We start from the raw sequence: 18,461 nt of genomic DNA, 5'->3' as shown, positions 1-18,461 counted from the left end.
AGTGTGCTAACCACTGCGCCACCTCGTTCGGTTGAGAAATGAGGTCCATATATTGAAGATATGAGGGGGAAGTCAGTAGCAGAGTTACATAGTGCGTCCATAAGTGGGTTGTGGTTTGTAGATATAGTTTTCACTGCTTTGTAAATGATGTATAACTCTCTGCTCAAAGCAGAATACTTGCATTAGGAGGACAGTTCTTTTGAGAAGATGTGAAGAGGGTATGAGAGCACAGTGCTGATAAAGGAGTCACTAGTGTCTTTGACTACAGAGATGCAAGCATCAGTGACAGGATATGGGAGTGTGACAATCTTGAGATTTTCAAATCTTGTAACATAGTCTCAGACCAGTTCACTCTAGACAACAGCTAAAGTATCTGAGAGATGAGGGGACGTGGGGAATATAGCACCTGAAAAAGTTTGCAACAGCTAGAAATCTGCAAAGATCACTGTAGGTTTCAGGTAACGATAGGTTGGAGATGAAGGTGACACAATTGGAAGTAAGGTAAATGGCCTCTCTGGTAAATTCATGACCAAGGGTGGTGATGCTAGTGCAGTGAAGTTGAGTTTTATCATGATTAATTTTGATACTATTGTCCACAAGGACTTGTAACACATGTGACAGGTGTTTCTCATGTTTGCCATTGGAAGAGAAAAAGGGTAAGGATGTTATTGAGATATACATAGCAGAATGGCAGCTGGAAAAGTAGAGAATCAATAAATAGCTGCCAGGTTTGAGTAGCATTTTTCAGTCCAAACGATGTAATGATGGCCATTTTTGGGATCTCATCAGCATGCATAGTGATTTGAGGGTAAGCATTGTGGCAGTCCATGAAACTAAACACACATGCACCATGCAGCTGTTTTGTGAAGTCTTGGATGTGTGGAATTGGATAATTGTCAATTATTGTGCACTCATTCAGTTTGCAGTAGTCTCTGCCCAACCTGTAGATACCATATCTTTTAGGGACCATGTGGACAACGGTGTGTTAGCTGTCAGGTGCCTTGCCGTGTAATGGATGGGAGGGCCATTCATGGTTATTAACCTGTGACAGATACTATTTGAAATAGCCATGAGGTGTGAAGAAGGGTGGGGGTTTCATATGCAACACTGATACAAGAAGAGCCACTGTCCTCCCAAGTCTGTGGAACAGCAGTGTGTAAATGTGTGGTTGGTCAAATTTGCAGCAGGTAGTATTGTGACAGGAAGAGCATAAACCGTGATATGTGCATGTGTTAGGTTGTTGGAAGCATCCATGGCTAGCAGACAGAGCATGTTGTTACTGGAGCATAGGGCACCAATGTCATGACATTGGAGTAAGAGCTCAATGAGAGAGTTGAAGGGTTGAGCTGTCAGAAGTATATACGTGGACCATGGATGAACGAGCATGTCACAGTAAGATATGCGGGCTGTAGCCAGTGAAGTGAAGGAACCTGGTATGCGTGTGCCAGAATTATGATGCAACAGCACAGCAGACTAGATGTCCAGTGAGAGGCCAAAGTGTTTAAGGAAGTCAGTTCCGAGGACAGGACTCTTGATGTTCACCATATGGAAGATCCATGGAACTGCACACCAGTGGTGAGCTTAAGCTGTAGCAAGGCTGCACTGCAGACTTTGATATCTGAATTATTAGCCACATGGAGTGTGCCAGATGACGGCAGGATGCTCGACCGAGTGAAAACTGTCAGGTAACACTTGCATCCATGCCAGTATCAATCAGGAAGTGCATGTTGGCTAAACTGTCAAGCATGTAGAGGCATCCAGATGCAGAGTGATCATTGTATGATTACTGATTTTGAAGGTGGTACCATGGAGAAGAAATGCAGGACATGGTGCTTACTGCAGCCTGTGCAGCAGTTTTCCATTGCACATGGAGGGTGGCAACTACAAGTGGTGTCCCCGGAGTTCACATGAAGCCAACACAGTAGGAAGGTGGGGTGGGGAGCAGGACATAAAGCCATCAATGGTAGAAGTTGAGGTGTGGGGGGACAGGTAGTGTGGGTAGTGTGGGTGGTTGGCTGCTAGGTGGTTGCACTGCTGTATTGCGTGATACGTGAGATCTCGGTGCAACCCACTCTGGGTGGATGAGGAGGAGCCATATCCAAAGCAGGAGTCCCGACATAGGAAGCAGAATCTGTTCTTGCAGAAAGGATGTGCAGGTGGTGCGGCATGACTTGATACCCACAATCCTCATGTCAAAGTCTGCGTTCCAGTAGCTTTGTAGACAAAGATAAGAACTGCAGGTAGATGTCAAATGGAAGCTTGATGAACAAATGGCCCACAAGGTAGTGGCTGGCATGGCGTTAGGATTGACAAGGGCATGTAGGTGACGCTGGTGTTGCAAGGGTATCCTGTTAGCAATCTGTTCCACATCATTTACATGATGAAGTCCTTCCTCTGGTGTGATGGTTAATGATGATCTGCCTCACACTGAGGTGTACAGGGCGAGGAGGCAGAGTCAGTATGATATCAGTGCTAGGTTCAAGGTTGGTGTGTAGGTGTTCAATGAGACATACAAAGCAAGCATTGACACTGGTGATGGCGCTAACATTAGAATAGGGTCCACCAGGATGAACTGTGTCAGACGGCTATCCCTGTTGAGAGGAGGAAGCTTAGGGAAGCAGCCAGTTAGGGTGGTGGTGTGTGTGTGGGGGGGGGGGGGGGGGGGGGGGGGGGGGGGAGGAAGGGGGGTGTTGAGCTAACAACTGCATGGTAGATAAGGCAGTACTCTCACAGGAGTGAGGACAGCATGCAACAGTGGCCATATGGGGGGCACTTTGGAATGTCACATATCATGGCAGACGCAGTAGGCATGAATGATGCAGTTGTGAATACTGATGGTTTAGAAGACATAACCAGCACTGTAGGAACAGCTGTGGCTGCTATATCATGGGAGAGTACAGAATGCTCAAACTAAGCAGATGGGGTGGCAAAAGGAAAATACCAAAAATTGCTTTCACTTGCTTGCCTTGCCAATGGACCTAGTTTTGCTTTGAAAGATCTTATGTACTTCCACTCCCCCCCATGAAGCATAGACCTTGCCGTTGGTGGGGAGGCTTGCGTGCCTCAATGATACAGATAGCCGTACCATAAGTGCAACCACAATGGAGGGGTATCTGTTGAGAGGCCAGACAAACGTGTGGTTCCTGAAGAGGGGCAGCAGCCTTTTCAGTAGTTGCAGGGCAACAGTCTGGATGATTGACTGTTCTAGCCCTGTAACACTAACCAAAACAGACTTGATGTTGTGGTACTGGGAATGGCTGAAAGCAAGGGGAAACTACAGCCTTCATATTTCTCATAGGCATGCAGCTTTACTGTATGGTTAAATCATGGCATCATCTTGGGGAAATATTCCGGAGGTAAAATAGTCGTCCATTCAGATCACTGGGTGGGTACTACTCAAGAGGATGTTGAAGTCAAGATAAAGAACACTGGTGTTCTATGGATCGGAGCATGGAATGTCAGATCCCTTAAATGGGCAGGTGGGTTAGAAAATTTAAAAAGGGAAATGGATAGGTTAAAGTTAGATATAGCAGGAATTAGTGAAGTTCAGTGGCAGGAGGAACAAGACTTTAGGTCAGGTGAATACAGGGTTATAAATACAAAATCAAATAGGGGTAATGCAGCAGTAGGTTTAATAATGAATAAAAAAAGTAGGAATGTGGATAAGCTACAACAAACAGCATAATGAATGCATTATTGTGGGCAAGATAGACACGAAGCCCACGCCTACCACAGTAGTACAAGTTTATATGCCAACTAGCTCTGCAGATGTGGAAGGAATTGATGAAATGTATGATGAGATAAATGAAATTATTCAGGTAGTTAATGGGAAACGAAAATTTAATAGTCATGGGTGACTGGAATTCGACAGTAGCAAAAGGAAGATGGTTCAAATGGTTCAAATGGCTCTGAGCACTATGGGACTCAACTGCTGTGGTCATTAGTACCCTAGAACTTAGAACTACTTAAACCTAACTAACCTAAGGACATCACACACATCCATGCCCGAGGCAGGATTCGAACCTGCGACCGTAGCAGTCGCACGGTTCCGGACTGCGCGCCTAGAACCGCGAGACCACCACAGCCGGCGCAAAAGGAAGAGAAGGAAATGTAGTAGGTGAATATAGATTGGGGCTAAGAAATGAAAGAGGAAGACGTCTGGTAGAATTTTGCACAGCGCATAACTTAATCATAGCTAACACTTGGTTCAAGAACCATGAAAGAAGGTTGTATACATGGAAGAAGCCTGGAGATACTAAAAGGTTTCAGATAGATTATATAATAGTAAGACAGAGATTTAGGAACCAGATTTTAAATTGTAAGACATTTCCAAGGGCAGATGTGGACTCTGACCACAATCTATTGGTTATGAACTGTAGATTAAAACTGAAGAAACTGAAAGAAGGTGGGAATTTAAGATGGGACCTGGATAAACTGAAAGAACAAGAGGTTGTACAGAGTTTCAGGGAGAGCTTCAGGGGGGAACGATTGACCCGAAAAAGGGGGGGGGGGGGGGGGAGAGAAATACAGTAGAAGAAGAGTGGGTAGCTTTGAGAGATGAAATAGTGAAGGTAGCAATGGATCAAGTAGGTAAAAAGACGAGGGCTAATAAAAATCCTTAGGTAACATAAGAGATATTGAATTTAATTGATGAAAGGAGAAAATATAAAAATGCAGTAAATGAAGCAGCCAAAAAGGAATACAAATGTCTCAAAAATGAGATCAATTGGAAGTGCAAAATGGCTAAGCAGGGATGGCTAGAGGACAAATGTAAGGATGTAGAGGCTTATCTCACAAGGGGTAAGATAGATACTGCCTACAGGAAAATTAAAGAGACCTTTGGAGAAAAGAGAACCACTTGCATGAATATCAAGAGCTCAGATGGAAACCCAGTGCTAAGCAAAGAAGGGGAAGCAGCCAGGTGGAAGGAGTATATAGAGGGTCTATCCAGGGGCGATGTTCTTGAGGACAATATTATGGAAATGGAAGAGGAGGTAGATGAAGATGAAATGGGAGATATGATACTGCGTGAAGAGTTTGACAGACCACTGAAAGACCTAAGTCGAAACAAGGCCCCAGGAGTAGACAACATTCCATTAGAACTACTGACAGCCTTGGGAGAGTCAGACCTAACAAAATTCTACCATGTGGTGAGCAAGATGTATGAGACAGGCGAAATACCCTCAGACTTCAAGAAGAATATAATAATTCCAATCCCAAAGAAAGCAGGTGTTGACAGATGTGAAAATTACCGAACTATCAGTTTAATAAGTCACAGCTGCAAAATACTAATGTGAATTCTTTACAGACGAATGGAAGAACTTGTAGAAGCCAACCTCAGGGAAGATCAGTTTGGATTCTGTAGAAATGTTGGAACACGTGAGGCAGTACTGACCCTGCGACTTATCTTAGAAGAAAGATTAAGGAAAGGAAAAACCTACATTTCTAGCATTTGTAGACTTAGAGAAAGCTTTTGACAATGTTGATTGGAATACTCTCTTTCAAATTCTGAAGGTGGCAGAGGTAAAATATAGGGAGCAAAAGGCTATTTACAATTTGTGCAGAAACCAGATGACAGTTATAAGAGTCGAGGGACATGAAAGGGAAGCAGTGGTTGGGAAGGGAGTGAGACAGGGTTGTAGCTTCTCCCCGATGCTATTCAATCTGTATATTGAGCAAGCAGTAAAGGAAACAGAAGAAAAGTTCGCATTAGGTATTAAAATCCACAGAGAAGAAATAAAAACTTTGAGGTTTGCTAATGACATTGTAATTCTGTCAGAGACAGCAAAGTACAAGGAAGAGCAGTTGAACGGAATGGACAGTGTCTTTGAAAGGAGGATATAAGGTTAACATCAACAAAAGCAAAACGAGGATAATGGAATATAGTCGAATTAAGTCGGGTGATACTGAGGGAATTAGATTAGGAAATGAGACACTTAAAGTAGTAAAGGAGTTTTGATATTTGGGGAGCAAAATAACTGATGACAGTCGAAGTAGAGACAATATAAAATGTAGACTGGCAATGGCAAGGAGAGCGTTTCTGAAGAAGAGAAATTTGTTAACATCGAGTATAGATTTAAGTGTCAGGAAGCCAGTTCTGAAAGTATTTGTATGGAGTGTAGCCACGTATGGAAGTGAAACATGGATGATAAATAGTTTAGACTAGAAGAGAATAGAAGCTTTCGAAATGTGGTGCTACAGAAGAAGGTTGAAGATTAGGTGGGTAGATCACATAACTAATGAGGAGGTACTGAATAGAATTGGGGAGAAGAGGAGTTTGTGGCACAACTTGATTAGAAGAAGGGATTGTTTGGTAGGACATGTTCTGAGGCATCAAGGGATCACCAATTTGGTACTGGAGGGCAGCGTGGAGGGTAAAAATTGTAGAGGGAGCCCAAGAGATGAATACACTAAGCAGATTCAGAAGGATGTAGGTTGCAGTAGGTACTGGGAGATGAAGAATCTTTCACAGGATAGAGTAGCATGGAGAGCTGCATCAAACCAGTCTCTGGACTGAAGACCACAACAACAACAACATGTACTTCCTCATTTCTTGAGCAAGCAACTCCTTTCCCTGCAATGTTACATTCAGTTTCTCAGATATACACTCCTGGAAATGGAAAAAAGGCCACATTGACACCGGTGTGTCAGACCCACCATACTTGCTCCGGACACTGCGAGAGGGCTGTACAAGCAATGATCACACGCACGGCACAGCGGACACACCAGGAACCGTGGTGTTGGCCGTCGAATGGCGCTAGCTGCGCAGCATTTGTGCACCGCTGCCGTCAGTGTCAGCCAGTTTGCCGTGGCATACGGAGTTCCATCGCAGTCTTTAACACTGGTAGCATGCTGCGACAGTGTGGACGTGAACCGTATGTGCAGTTGACGGACTTTGAGCGAGGGCGTATATTGGGCATGCGGGTGGCCGGGTGGACGTACCGCCGAATTGCTCAACACGTGGGGCGTGAGGTCTCCATAGTACATCGATGTTGTCGCCAGTGGTCGGCGGAAGGTGCACATGCCCATCGACTTGGGACCGGACCGCAGCGACACACGGATGCACGCCAAGACTGTAGGATCCTACGCAGTGCCGTAGGGGACCGCACTGCCACTTCCCAGCAAATTAGGGACACTGTTGCTCCTGGGGTATCGGCGAGGACCATTCGCAACCGTCTCCATGAAACTGGGCTACGGTCCCACACACCGTTAGGCCGTCTTCCGCTCACGCCCCAACATCGTGCAGCCAGCCTCCAGTGGTGTCGCAACAGGCGTGAATGGAGGGACGAATGGAGACGTGTCATGTTCAGCAATGAGAGTCGCTTCTGCCTTGGTGCCAATGATGGTCGTATGCGTGTTTGGTGCCGTGCAGGTGAGTGCCACAATCAGGACTGCATACGACCGAGGTACACAGGACCAACACCCGGCATCATGGTGTGGGGAGCGATCTCCTACACTGGCCGTACACCTCTGGTGATCGTCGAGGGGACACTGAATAGTGCACGGTACATCCGAACCGTCATCGAACCCATCGTTCTACCATTCCTAGACCGGCAAGTGAACTTGCTGTTCTAACAGGACAATGCACGTCCGCATGTATCCCGTGCCACCCAACGTGCTCTAGAAGGTGTAAGTCAACTACCCTGGCCAGCAAGATCTCCGGATCTGTCCCCCATTGAGCATGTTTGGGACTGGATGAAGCGTCGTCTCACGCGGTCTGCACGTCCAGCACGAACGCTGGTCCAACTGAGGCGCCAGGTGGAAATGGCATGGCAAGCCATTCCACAGGACTACATCCAGCATCTCTACAATCGTCTCCATGGGAGAAAAGCAGCCTGCATTGCTGCGAAAGGTGGATATACACTGTACTAGTGCAGACATTGTGCTTGCTCTGTTGCCTGTGTCTATGTGCCTGTGGTTCTGTCAGTGTGATCATGTGATGTATCTGACCCCAGGAATGTGTCAATAAAGTTTCCCCTTCCTGGGACAATGAATTCACGGTGTTCTTATTTCAATTTCCAGGAGTGTATCTGGCAGCAGGAATCATCTCAAATGTCCAAGTCTCACAAAACATGAGATATATTAGGAGGTTGTTTGTGTTGTTATGCCCAGAAGATAAGTATCAGGATTCCGTGAGGCACAGAATACATGAACACCAAGAAGTACGTTTAAACAGTATATTAAGAAAAGACTGATTATGAAACATGCTATGTGCACCCATCATCACTGTGTCTGACATCCTAACAGCCTGCCGGGGTGGCTGAACGGTTGTAGGTGCAACAGTTTGGAACTGCGCGAGTGCTACGGTCGTAGGTTCGAATTCTGCCTCAGGCATGGATGTGTGTGATGTCCTTAGGTTAGTTAGGTTTACGTAGTTCTAAGTTCTAGGAGACTGATGACCTCAGCAGTTAAGTCCCATAGTGCTCAGGGCCATCCTAACACTACCTAATTACAGTTGTATTGAAAGGCTCCATGGTGAGTTAAGAAAAGAGACATATTTGTGCCCAAGGCCACACTGGTTATATGGCACGCTGCAGACAGTGCCCAGTGGCTTACCCTCCTGTGGTGCACTGTGGCCGGACACATGTCTGCTGACCAAGCAAATTGTCAGTATTCCAATATAGGTCGGCTGGCAAGCACGCGTTACATATTGTACAGCTACGTGCAAACCCCTAGACCCTTACATCACTCTCCCCAGAGAAAAAGAGCAACAATAGGTGGCTCAAAACAACCTCCTGGGCGTTATGAATTTATTTTGCCATTTGTGGCATCAGAAGGCATTGCAACATGTATTTCATTTGCAGACACAGTAACGTTCGGTACAGAGAAGTGAACTTTCAGGATGGCAATTTCATACATGAAAAATGTTTTTGACAAAAGACAAATTAATAAAAGCAATAAAAACACAATACTGAATCAAGTAAGCATTAACATTAATGGATGAACTGAAGGACTTAATTCTATTTGCTGCTTCAATGAAGTTTTCTCCTTATTGGAAGAAATTACTTTTTCATGGATATCCTTAGTTAAATTATTGTCTTCAGAAAAACTTGATAAGGAATGCTTTCCATATATTAATATATTTGAATCATTGTAATAAACAGATAACATTTTCATTAATGGCAAATGTCCAGTTGCATGAAATGTAGTTGGCAATACACTAGGCATATCAAATAGTTCACATGATAAGTCACAATGCGTGGTATTCAAGATTAATCTACTATTATTCAAGTTGAGTCTAAAGAGTAGCTCATGTGTATCATAATTTTTACACGTAAATGTGACATCAACGGTGGAGTTAAATGAGAAAATTATACCTTCAGAACGTCCTTTAAAAAATGAATGATAAAAAAAACTAAAAACTTTGTGTTCTTCCTTATGGCAAGACTGGTCATGAGGGAAGCCTTGCCAGAGAGGTCCACCGCATGAGTGTCTAGGGAAGTGATTCCAGTGGTGGTTTTCCATTGCCTTCCACTGATGATGATGAAATGATAATGAGGACAAGACAACATTCAGTCAGTGAGCGGAGAAAATCTCCAGACCAGGTGGGCATTGAACCTGGATCACTTGGCGTGACAGATCGCCACACAGGCCACTCAGCTATTGGGGCGAGCATGGGTGATAAAGTAGTAGTATGATATTCTGCCTTACGGCAGGTCTTGTCATGGGTTAAGCCTGTTCCACTTTTGTCTGTCCCTAGCCAGTCTTCTCATTTCTGAATATTTGCCTTCTTTGATATTGTCCGGCATTTGGTATCTTCTTTTCCCTCTTCCCCTTTTTCCCTCCACCATTCCTTCTATTCCTTCCTTCAATAAACTGTCCCTCCTCAAACAAAGTCCAATCCAGTTCCATTTTCTCTTTCTGATGACTTTCAGCATGTTTCTTTCTTCTCTAACTCTTCTTAATACTTCTTCATTCCTTAGTCAGTCTTCCCATTTTACTTTTTCCATTCACCTCCACATCCACATCTCTAGTGCCTCCGATCTTCTGTCATCTTCCTTACTCAATGTCCAGGTCTCTTCACAGTACAGTGCAATGCTCCAATGTAACATTTGGTAAGTCTTTTCCTCGAATCTTTGTTAACTGGTCCACAAAGCAATTTCTATTTCCTCTTGAATCCTCCTTTTGCCATTGCAGTTTTTTTTCCTAATTTATGTTGAGCAATACATGTTGTTGTTATTGTTGTTGTTGTTGTGGTCTTCAGTCCAGAGACTGGTTTGTTGCAGCTCTCCATGCTACTCTATCCTGTGCAAGTTTCTTCATCTCCCAGTATCTACTGCAACCTACATCCTTCTGAATCTTTTTAGTTTATTCATCTCTTGATCACCCTCTATGATTTTTACCCTCCATGCTGCCCTCCAATACTAAGTTGGTGATCCATTGATGCCTCAGAACATGTCCTACCAAATGATCCCTTCTTCTAGTCAAGCTGTGCCACAAACTCCTCTTCTCCCCAATTCTATTCAGTACCTCCTCATTAGTTATGTGATCTACCCATCTAATTTTCAGCATTCTTCTGTAGCACCACATTTCGAAAGCTTCTATTCTCTTCTAGTCTAAACTATTTATCATCCATGTTTCACTTCCATACGTGGCTACGCTCCATACAAATACTTTCAGAACTGGCTTCCTGACACTTAAATCTATACTCGTTGTTAACAAATTTCTCTTCTTCAGAAACGCTCTCCTTGCCATTGCCAGTCTACATTTTATATTGTCTCTACTTCGACTGTCATCAGTTATTTTGCTCCCCAAATAGCAAAACTCTTTTACTGTTTTAAGTGTCTCATTTCCTAATCTAATTCCCACAGCATCACCCAATTTAATTCGACTACATTCCATTATCCTTGTTTTGCTTTTGTTGATGTTTCATCTTATACCCTCCTTTCAAAGACACTGTCCATTCCGTTCAACTGCTCTTCCATGTCCTTTGCTGTCTCTGACAGAATTACAATGTCATCGGCAAACCTCAAAGTTTTTATTTCTTCTCTGTGGATTTTAATACCTAATGCGAACTTTTCTTCTGTTTCCTTTACTGCTTGCTCAATATACAGATTGAATAGCATCAGGGAAAGCTACAACCTTATCTCACTCCCTTCTCAACCACTGCTTCCCTTTCATGTCCCTCGACTTTTATAACTGTCATCTGGTTTCTGCACAAATTGTAAATAGCCTTTCGCTCCCTGTATTTTACCCCTGCCACCTTCACAATTTGAAAGAGAGTATTTCAATCAACATTGTCAAAAGCTTTCTCTAAGTCTACAAATGCTAGAAACGTAGGTTTGCCTTTCCTTAATCTTTCTTCTAAGATAAGTCGCAGGGTCAGTACTGCCTCACGTGTTCCAACATTTCTACAGAATCCAAACTGATCTTCCCTGAGGTTGGCTTCTACAAGTTCTTCCATTCGTCTGTAAAGAATTCACATTAGTATTTTGCAGCTGTGACTTATTAAACTGATAGTTCGGTAATTTTCACATCTGTCAACACCTGCTTTCTTTGGGATTGGAATTATTATATTCTTCTTGAAGTCTGAGGGTATTTCGCCTGTCTCATACATCTTGCTCACCACATGGTAGAATTTTGTTAGGTCTGACTCTCCCAAGGCTGTCAGTAGTTCTAATGGAATGTTGTCTACTCCTGGGGCCTTGTTTCGACTTAGGTCTTTCAGTGGTCTGTCAAACTCTTCACGCAGTATCATATCTCCCATTTCGTTTTCATCTACCTCCTCTTCCATTTCCATAATATTGTCCTCAAGAACATCGCCCCTAGATAGACCCTCTATATACTCCTTCCACCTGGCTGCTTCCCCTTCTTTGCTTAGAACTGGGTTTCCATCTGAGCTCTTGATATTCATGCAAGTGGTTCTCTTTTCTCCAAAGGTCTCTTTAATTTTCCTGTTGGCAGTATCTATCTTACCCCTTGTGAGATACGCCTCTACATCCTTACATTTGTCCTCTAGCCATCCCTGCTTAGCCATTTTGCACTTCCAATTGATCTCATTTTTGAGACATTTGTATTCCTTTTTGGCTGCTTCATTTACTGCATTTTTATATTTTCTCCTTTCATCAATTAAATTCAATATCTCTTATGTTACCTAAGGATTTTTATTAGCCCTCGTCTTTTTACCTACTTGATCCATTGCTACCTTCACTATTTCATCTCTCAAAGCTACCCACTCTTCTTCTACTGTATTTCTCTCCCCCCCCCCCCCCCCCCCTTTTTCAGGTCAATCATTCCCTGAAGCTCTCCCTGAAACTCTGTACAACCTCTTGTTCTTTCAGTTTATCCAGGTCCCATCTTAAATTCCCACCTTCTTTCAGTTTCTTCAGTTTTAATCTACAGTTCATAACCAATAGATTGTGGTCAGAGTCCACATCTGCCCTTGGAAATGTCTTACAATTTAAAATCTGGTTCCTAAATCTCTGTCTTACTATTATATAATCTATCTGAAACCTTTTAGTATCTCCAGGCTTCTTCCATGTATACAACCTTCTTTCATGGTTCTTGAACCAAGTGTTAGCTATGATTAAGTTATGTTCTGTGCAAAATTCTACCAGGTGGCTTCCTCTTTCATTTCTTAGCCCCAATCTATATTCACCTACTACGTTTCCTTCTCTTCCTTTTGCTACTATCGAGTTCCAGTCACCCATGACTATTAAATTTTCGTTTCCCATTAACTACCTGAATAATTTCATTTATCTCATCATACATTTCATCAATTTCTTCATCATCTGCAGAGCTAGTTGGCATATAAACTTGTACTACTGTAGTAGGTGTGGGCTTCATTTCTATCTTGGCCACAATAATGTGTTCACTATGCTGTTTGTAGTAGCTTACCCGAACTCCTACTTTTTTATTCATTATTAAACCTACTGCTGCATTACCCCTATTCGATTTTGTATTTATATCCCTGTATTCAGCTGACCAAAAGTCTTGTTCCTCCTGCCACCGAACTTCACTAATTCCCACTATATCTAACTTTAACCTATCCATTTCCCTTTTTAAATTTTCTAACCTACCTGCCTGATTAAGGCGTCTGACATTCCATGCTCCGATCCATAGAACACCAGTGTTCTTTCTCTTGACTACAACATCCTCCTGAGTAGTCCCCGCCCAGAAATCCGAATGGGAAACTATTTTACCTCCAGAATATTTTACCCAAGATAATGCCATGATTTAACCATACAGTATAGCAGCATGCCTTCGGGAAAAATTAAAGCTGTAGTTCCCCCTTGCTTTCAGCCATTCTCAGTACCAGCACAGAAAGGCCGTTTAGGTTAGTGTTACAAGGCAAAATCAGTCAATCATCCAGATTGTTGTCCCTGCAGCTACTGAAAACGCTGCTGACCCTCTTCAAGAACCACATGTTTGTCTGGTCTCTCAACAGATACCCCTCCATTGTGGTTGCACCTACGGTACGGCTATCTGTATCACTGAGGCACGCCAGCCTCCCCACCAATGGCAAGGTCCACGGTTCATGAGGGGTGGGGGAGCAATACATATCCAAGTGCCTATTTTTATACAGCATTTTCTCCTCTTTCCTCCAATTACCATGCTTTTCGATGTCTTCTTGTTAATCTTTATTCCATATTCTTCTAATTTTGTGTTTAGATCATCTAACATTTGTTCCCTCTCTGTTGCACTCTTTGCTATCGCAACCATGCTGTCTGCAAATCTCATATACTCCACTCTCTGACCCCCTACACAATCTCCTCTCCTTCCATCAAAACTTTCACTAATAATTTCCTTCAGATATATATTGAACAATGTTAGTGATAAACAACAACGTTGTCTTACACCTCTTCCCAGTTCAATTTCTTCACTCATCACACCTCCTATTCTTACTCTTGCCCTCTGGTTCAATTATAAATTCCTAATTGGCCATCTATCCATCCAGTCAACTCCATGTTTCCTTAGGATTTCCATCAGTTTGTCCCATCTGACACAGTCATAAGCCTTCTCAAGATCAATGAACACAACCTACACCTTCCTTTTCTTCTCCATTTACCTCTCCCCTATCACTCTCAGTAGCCCAATGGCGTCTATAGTTCCCACTCCTCACCTGAAACCAAATTGTTCATCTTCTATTACGCAGTTCAGCTTTCCAGACAGCCTTCTGTTAAACATCCTCAGCAAGACTTTGGCTGCATGCAATATCAGGCTTACTGTTCTATTTTCCTCATGCTTTTTGCTGTTCTTTTTCTTTTCTATAGGTCTTAAGATACTTTCTGTAAAGTCATTTGGCCATTTTCCTGTCATATATATTTGATTACACAATTCAATCAACTCCCTTTTCCCTTCTTTCTGGAATGACTTTAACAGTTCTGCAGGAATCTCATCAATTACCATTGCCTTTCCATTTTTTATCTCCATAGATTACTCAATCTCACTAGTTAGTATTGCGTTTCCTTTGTCATCATATGGAACTTTATCTTCTTCTTCTATTCCAAGGCCTTTTTTACTTGGTCAGCTGTCTGCAGCGTATAGCCATTCTATATATTCTTCCCATCTTCTCATTATTTCTTGGGGGTTCACTCACCATTTTACCATGTGCTGCCTCTACTTTCTTTAGTCCATTGTTGTTTCTCATTTCCCTGAATGTCAAATCCATTGCTTCTTTGTACATCAAATCATATTTTCCTTCATTCTCTAATTTCTCTATCTTGTCACACTTTTCTGTCAGCCATTTCTCCTTTGCTTTTTCTGTGTCCCTTCTTAATTCATTATTTAACCTCCTGTAGTTGCACTTCCCTTCTTCTGTGTTTGCAGTTTTCCATTTCCTGTGATTATCTATCTTGGTTATCATATTTTGTGCTACCCATTCTTTCTTTACTTTTTTCCTCTCCTTGACTCCAAGTGTTTCCTTAGCTGCCTTTTTGACCCCACTTTTAAAACGACCCCATCTTCCTTCTTTGCATTCCGTTTCCTGTCCTTTCATCATGATTTCACAATATGCATTCTCTAATTTTTCACAATTGACTTTGTTTTTCAGTTTCTCAAAGTTAATGTTCCCTCTCTTCTGTCCTTTCCAGGTTCTTTTCAATTTGACTAGGAGCTCAGCTATTACTAATATATGATATGAATAAATATCTGCCCCTGGATATCTTTTGACACTCTTTAGGCAATTTCAGTATCTTTGTTGTATCATTATTAATCAATTTTATACCTTTTGCTGTCATATCAAGAGATCCAAGTATACCGTCGTCATTTGTGGTTATCAAATAGAGTATTTCCAACTACCATTAAATTTTCATTGCAGTATTCCAACAATCTTTGCCCTCTCTCATTTCTTTTTCCCAGTCCATGTTTTCCCAGAGCTATTCCTTCTGGTCCTTTGCCAACTACCACACTCCAATCACCCATTATAACAATACATTCATTTCTTTTCTTTCTCTCTGCTAAGCTTTCTATCATCTCATAACATTCTTCTACCTCTCCATCTGAATGATTACTTGTTGGCATATAGACAAGACCTGCGCCAAGGTGGCCGGACCTGCCCCGCAAGGGGCCTCCCCGCCAATGAAGCCAAATGCTAATTTCCATTTTCCCATAGTATACGAGGTGCGACAATAAAGTAATGAGACTGATTATCTTTGCAAGTTGTGGCAACCCTGCAGGCTTGCATAGGCACACTACCTTTGACCTCGGTCTATAAGCTGCTTCTAGTCCAAGCGGTACATTGATGCAACTGCTCAGTCGTGAGTTGTGCTGTAATAAGTTACATAGGTTTGTGTCTCTCGTCAAAGAAATGGAACCGCATAATATTGTGCAACGGTATGCCATTTCATTTTGCATTAAATTGGGTGAGAACACAACGACAACTTACGGTAAGCTTCAGAAGGATTTTGGAGGGGAGGTTATGTCAAGATTTCAAGTTTTTCATCGGCATAAAAAGTTTAGTGAAGGCAGAACGAATATTGAAGATGAAGACCACTGTGGATGACCATCAACCTCACGGATGGATGTCAACTTTGCCAAGGTGTGTGAACTTGTACAATCTGATTGAAAATTATCCCTGAAAATGATTGCAGAAGAACAGAACATCACTTGAGAAATGGTTCGTCTAACAATAACTGAAGATCTTGGTGTGAGAAAGATTTATGCAAAACTGGTCCAATGGTCCAGAGACAAAATGCCAAAGTTCACAATGGTGCTCAAAGGGATCACCCAGACCAAAAAATGCTCGCATGTCAAAGTCAAAAGTGAAATGCGTAATTGTCTGCTTCTTTGATTCTAAGGGAATTGTTCATAAAGAGTGGGTGCCTCCTGGACAAACAGTTAACCAATATTATGACAAAGAAATTTTGGAAAGACTTCGTAAAAGAGTTCTTCGTGTCCATGCCAACATTGCTGATAATTGGATTCTGCATCAAGATAATGCACCATCCCATATTGCTCTGTCAGTACAGCAATTTTTAACCTCAAAATAAATTTCAGTACTACCACAGCTACCTTATTCACCAGATAGCACTCCATGCAACATTTTTCTATTTCCAAGAGTCAAAACAGCGGTCAAGGGACACCATTTTCAAACAACACAAGATGTCCAAAAATTTGTGACAAGGATCTTGGAGGATATTACAGAAGATGAGTTCTAGAAATGTTACCATCAGTGGCAGAAGAACTGGAAAAAGTGTGTGCAATCAGAAGGGAACTACTTTGATGGAGACAACACTAAACTTGACTAAAATGGTAAACAAAATTTTTTTTCACATCATTCTCATTACTTTATTGTCGCACCTCATATGTTGCATCTAGGTTTCATCCAATTGATAGTCGGGCTGTTCTTAAGTTAAGGCATCAATTCTAGCTTTTGATGAACTATCGGTAGTCCTTAATAAGAGTGTTTACATCTAAGTGTGCACTCACAGATTTTAATCCTTGTAATAGTTCTTGGATATTTGCATTCATTTCATTACAAATTATGTGGAAATGTGAGATATATTGCTTTACCATCTCTTCAACGAAAACTGTGTGGTTAGCAATGGTTCTTTGCATATTCTTTAATACAATAATTTCATTAGAGAGGTTAGTTAAATTTGTACTGGACTTTTGTTCAAGAGCTAATATTTTGCCTTTAACTTCCAGTAGATCTCAACTACTTAAAATATAAAATACAGTACACAGGATACTCCTTCCAAAATCAAACCAGGCATGTTTATTCCAAATTAAAGTTTTGCATGGCAAAAGCTTTAAAAAACAGTAAATCTCGTGTTCATAATTGGCAAATGTCGACTCACCCGCATTTTAGCTGTGATCTAGTTATTATACCAAGAGGTACCCATTTCCAAAATTGTATCATTACCCTTCACAGAATGAATTAAATCAATCTGCTTCTTAACGGAATTGAACTGTTGTTGGATTTCTCTCAGACTGTACTTGAGTACAAGTTTTGCATTACTTGTTGAAACCACCATGTCTGATCATGGTTCAAACAAAAACACCTGTACTCTGTGGTACTATTACTACAGCATTAGTAGATATGCTATCACAGCAAACATTAGAATAAAAATGAACATGGTTAATTAGTTTTAAATACTGGAGTTAACAATGAACATAAAAATAAATGAATTGCTTGTGGTAAACTGTGGGATAAAAGGTTTAGCTTCACTTGTACACTCATGTAATAGCTTCAATACTAAATTTTCACAACATATTCATTTAAGCACATGGCTGAAATAAACACACATTGCACTCTCACACACTACACACATTTACGCAGATTGTAGCGGTGTCTGCAACTGGAACACTCACAATGTGGCAATGCGTCGGTCTTGAAATCTGGATTGCTACCTCATGATTCTTGCTTTCTGGATTTGAGAACAGCAAGTCTGCCTCAAGGTCGGTCCTCATCTTGAGATGTTACAGGAAATCAACCCAGAAATGGCTTTACACACTTGACATGAATGACAATCGAATGAAAGGGCAGTTGGAGCTTAAGAGTGACTGACGACAACACCTCCAAGATTGGGTATAGTCCTTTCCAAAACTTCTTAAACTTTTTGACTTGACTCTTCTTTAACACCACATTGCTCAGATACACAAGATCTCCAACTCAATATTGTGACACTGCTGCTTGGCGGTCATATTGTCTTGCTTGCTGAAGAAAAGATTGATGATTTCATTGTTTCACTCCTCTCCATGCTTCCTTTAGTTTGTGTGCTAGATTCTTTATGTGTTCATTGCTGAATCCGGCTGTTGATCGTGCGAAGTCCAAGGGTGAATGCATTCTTCTTCCATAGATGATCTCATATGGACTTAGGTCAGTTGAGCTGTGTGTTTTGGCATTGTAACAACTTACCAAGTACGGTAAATAGACATCCCAATTGTCGTGTTTGCTGTTCACATAATGGCTAACCATTTTAATAACTGTTCTGTGGACTTGCTCAACTCTTCCATTTCCTTCAGGGTGTGCTGGTGTAGACCTTAACTGAGTTATCTGCATGAGATTACAAATCAGT

This window comes from Schistocerca gregaria, chromosome 5, assembly GCF_023897955.1.
Source record: "Schistocerca gregaria isolate iqSchGreg1 chromosome 5, iqSchGreg1.2, whole genome shotgun sequence".
Lineage (NCBI taxonomy): Eukaryota > Metazoa > Arthropoda > Insecta > Orthoptera > Acrididae > Schistocerca > Schistocerca gregaria.
The sequence above is the reverse complement of the archived record's forward strand: the minus strand, read 5'-3'. Positions refer to the sequence as shown.